Here is a 5,124-nt window from a genome sequence, read left to right on the forward strand (position 1 = left end):
GAGAGAGAGAGAGGGAGAGGGAGAGAGAGAGAGAGAGAGCGAGAGAGAGAGAGAGAGAGAGAGAGAGAGAGATAGGTTGACCGCTAAGTGAGGCAGCAGGTTGTACCATTTAACACACTGAGAGGGGTGGAGGAGGGGGAATGTTTCATTTATCTACATGAAAGAGGGGAGGAGTGGGAGTGAGCATGCAACTACAGTAATAGAGTGAGAATAGGGCAAAAAAGGAGGTGGAAAAGAGAGAGAGAGAGAAAAACCAATGCTATAAATAAAGAGAACTGTTATAACAGACATTCAGGTATGAGTAAACCAAGCAGTCACTCGGGGCCCCTGTTGCTACAAACGGGCCCTTAAGTAGGGCCGGGCCAAACTGACAGGATCTTATAGAAAAAAAATACAATCTGTAAAAATAAATAAAACGCAAAATGCTATGAAATAACTGAGATGTCTGCTACGACCATCATGTGATCAACATGTCTGCCACATGGTTGTAAAAAGGATGTTTACAGCCGTAGACTGTACACAAAAATGGACGTAGTTCTGATTGCAAAACAAACTCCCGATTTCGAAGCCTCGGGATACATGATTTTGGCCGTCACCATGACAGCTTTAGCAAATGCAAATTCACAGATGTCACCTGCAGCCAGGCGCCTACTGGACAATAGCGGCTGTCAATCACACTGATGTCCTCTCACATGTGCTGTGCTTTATTCTCTGCTTTCCTCGAAAAAGGGAACAGAATTGACAAAATTGACTTTGTGTGCGATTGAAGAAGATCTGACAGTAGCCATCGAGAACATTAACTCCTCCATAAAATATTTACTGACGTTATAAATCAAGTGGGGATGTAGGCTCATTTTCCCATAAACTTCCATTCAAACTGAGTTATTTTTGGAGCCGCCCTTGCCTGAACCTGAAGGCATCATCAATCTTTATATACAGTTATAGCTCGGCATGGGTCAAAATATCAGCTTGGTGATATATCGTTGTCCTTCCTCGTGCAATATGATAATCGATACGCCAGGGCAAATATCAGTATTTTATTTTACAAATTACGGCACCCTAAAGTAAACAGTCTCTGCCAGTTTTGCTCGCTGGGCGTCACTACTTCATGTCTCCTCATGGCAGCACTGTTCAAATGAATGAGGGGAAACTTGGTCAAAGAAGTTATAATGGTGGAAAGCTACGTTAAGAGATGCTCCATCCACGTGAATAAATAGAGAAATCCTGTATTTTTAACTTTTGTTTTCTTCAGTTAGATATCGTGATGTATCGTTACATGATTGTCCTGCAATATATTACTTATCACAGAATCATTGTATCGTGATATTATTGGTATCGTTTCCACCCCTAGTTATAGGTAGTTGTATCGGTGTACACTCAAGCTTATATTGGTGAGTCTCACAACAGAACATTTTGTAAAAGAGTAAATTAAATCAATGGTAGTGATGATGCAATCTTATGACAATAAGATTGTTTGACAGCAAATACTTCTAGTTCAATCCATTCCTGCAGGCGCTGCCTCCACACAGAGTGTGAATGATGTAACATTGACAGTCGTCGAGTGCAGTATACAGTAGGTGGTTGTGGTAAAAAGGATCAAATCAAATTCTGCTTTCAAATTCTACTGCACTCTCTAAAATTTAGGATGCTTGGCCATGTATTTGACTCACGTTGATTTTTGGACCCATTGTTTGTTATTTTATTTCGTTCTAGCTTCAACAAATGTACTAATCTACTTGTATAGTTGAGTATTTTTTTGAAAAGCAAATACTGGAGTATTTCAACTTGAGAAAAAAGGAACTAAACAACTTGTATTTTACTGCCACTCTCCCCCAATAAAATGAGCCTAAGATCGTCAATGTATGTGAGTAATATTATCTATAACCATCAGTACCTGTACTTTAACTTAAGCAATCCAGTTCCATACTTTGTCCTCCCCGACAGCCAACTAGTCATCTAAATCTACTTTAATCACAAAATCCATTAATGATTTTTTAAATTTTTAATTAAAGTTGTCTGATCTAATTAAAGTGTGATGATGAGGAGCTCTGGGGGCGTTTCCTGGCCTCATTTATTTATCTTGGCATCAACCTCTGCGAGCAGCAGCCAAACAGCCTCCCAGCATGCAGTGCAGCGAGAGCCTATCCATCACACTTCAGGTCAACAAGCACGAGTTTTGTTGTACACACTGTATTTCATTATTATGTGCATGGTTTTAATTACTTTGACCAAGGAGGTCATGTTTCTGCCTGTTTGTCTCTCTATTATTGGACAAAAACAACATTATTTTAATAACATTTAATAGAAATAATTTGATGTTGGTGGTAATTCAGCATTCACTTTTGTTTTAAACAATGTGGTCATTTTAAAAAAGGCCTTTGATATACATAGTATTTAATTGCAGTGGTTTACAGTAAAAAACACTTGAGTACTATGATACTGCATGTAACGGTTTAAATACTACTTTCAGATACAGAAATACAGTTTCACCTTCAAACCCAAAACAATAATGAATCAATAATGATTAACCATTAATATACATTGCTTAACAAATGTATTAGACCACCCGTCAAAAAAGAAATCTTGTTTAACAAAAACTTGTTTCAATCTAAAACATTGTTATTGTTATTTATTTGGTAAATAACAAAGTGAATTCACCTTTTTATACCCAAATTTGAGTCGTTTCACTGGGCTTCTCTGAGAAGTCAAAAATTAATCAAACACTATTTTTTCTGTTCAGGAATGCAAGTAAATATCTATAATTTGACATCAACTCAATCAACTTAATCAAGAAATAATAATGTGATTTAATATTTTCTCTGGTTATAGTTATATTGTGGCATTAAATGTCATATTGGTTAAAGAGCTTCTACATACTGGTGTATTAACCATTACAGAAAGTTAAAAAAAATGATTTTGATAATTACCAATGCTGTTAATTTAGGGCAGCTGTGGCATAAACTTTATATTGGGTGTTGGTCTAAGAAATGTGTTAAGCTCTGTATATACAATATATTCAAGTGTGTGTCTAATTTGACTCTGAAAGTGTGTCTACTGAAAGCATTTTTTTGATACTAGTGTATGATACTATACTACAACTCCACATATACGACCATTTCATTTTCCTGTTCAGTTACAGTTTGTTATTTTTATATAAAAATATGCTAGAAAACAACATGAACATGTAGAAGATACTTTTTGTTTATCTTCAGTGAGCTGAGAGGGAACTGTGTTTGTCCAGAGTCCTCGTGTGGAATCAAAGCTTCAACCTGTAATTTAGTCACGTCGCCGACATAAATAACCATTTTCCTAACACGCTGCTTCAGCCACATGTGAGGAAAACGTTTGTGAAGAGACATTCTGTGGATTTCTCATTCACAGTAAGTTATCATCAGCTGCTGCCTGTTGCCTTTCATACAGGTTCAAATGACATTCTAATGCACCACCTGGTGGACATCGAGCACACTGCACCAACACTGCACAACAATATACTGCTACCTCTGCCAAAGAGGCCACAAAGTGTCTCTGAGCAGCTTAAGCCAGAAAGTAAAGGACTGTGGTAGATGGAATTTTACGAGGATGTAGTTAATGGACCAAGGAAGAAATTCTTAAATTCTTCCTCGCAAGAATTTAATGACACAGTGGGAAACTGGGCTGCCTTTGCAGAGGTTTGCACTCTTTAAAAGGTTTTTCTATCTCTAGAGTTATTTCAGGTGCCATTTCAAAAGGTCTCGTGTGTAAGAATTAGCAACATCTAATGGTGAGAAGGCAAACTGCAACAAACAGAGAACTCCTCGGCTCACCCCTCTCTTTACCAACGACAGTGACCTTCACATACCAAATGTGATGTCGTTGTCAACAACTTTCATGCAGGTGTTTTAAAGTTGATTAATACTTCGGGTTTAATGTGGGCGGGGCTATTTGCCTTCGTTTGGGTAGTAAAAGCTCGACCCTCGCCTAAAGTACAAATAAAAGGCTTATTTTAATTCATTTAATTCTACACATATCTTTTTCCAGTTCCTGCCAATAAATCCTCTTTTATGCATTTTAAATACAAGTCTGTATCATACCACAGAGTTTCCAGGTTGAGGTCAATCCAAGTTTTATAAGATGCTTCTGCTGAAAATAGCATTTTATCACTTGTAGAAACACCAAATTAACTAAACTAAACCATGAGGACGATGTCATTTATACAAAAAACCTGATGGAGAATGGCATTATGTTTCAGAAACTTTATCTATCCTCTGTTTTGTTGGATAGTGCTGTACAAAAGCTGATCACTGGTAACAAATGTTTAAAGAATTTCCATGACAACACGACCAGCTCTACCGCTGATCCACTTGCACTTGCTTGTGAACTTTATCTCAGTGTTGTTTTTTTTGTTGTTGTTTTTTTTTAAACGGAGACTTGAATCACTTTCAAGATCTTGTTTGTTGGAATTTACCGAGTCAAAAAATAGTATATATATCTGGCTACTTTAAGTAGTACCAATTTCCATGTTTTATTTGCTTTTCTCCAATCCACAGACTTCTGTGGATTGTCAGGGAGTCATGTAAAAGTGCTCATTGGAGATTATAGTGTATGTTCATACTCTGCCATTATCATGCCTTATATATGATTTAAAGTTTGGACTTGCAGCCGCTGCAGGGTACTTTAGGGTCTTTTCAGTTCTTTGCAATTTCTGCACTGGTGCGTGTAGGGGATGGGGGGCAGCAGTGCAGGCGGGGCAATCAGATGCCCTGTCATTTAGGAACCACACAACATTATCCTGCAAGACAGCAGATTTAGGGCTTAATTTAAAAAAAGTGGGCGTTGTAATTGGAGCAGAAGTCACATTCCTGAATTTGAGAAGTTGTCTCCACAGAGGAGCTGCTTTGTTGTTCAGATGATGATTAAAAGTCACCACTGCCAGCTGACTCTCCTTATAATTAGCCATGTCTAATTCTGGGTACATGCTGATCAAAATTAGTGAAAGTGAGTTCCAGATGTGGGAGCTGCTCTCCTCCTCCTCCTCCTCCTGCCTCCATAAATATATGACAAAGACGAGGGGATGGGGAGGTGGAGGTGGGTGGCTGTCAGCGAGTGAAATTTGGCAAGTGCTCTCAAATGAAACAGAGAGAGAGA

This window comes from Solea solea, chromosome 12 (assembly GCF_958295425.1).
Source record: "Solea solea chromosome 12, fSolSol10.1, whole genome shotgun sequence".
Taxonomy (NCBI): Eukaryota; Metazoa; Chordata; class Actinopteri; order Pleuronectiformes; family Soleidae; genus Solea; species Solea solea.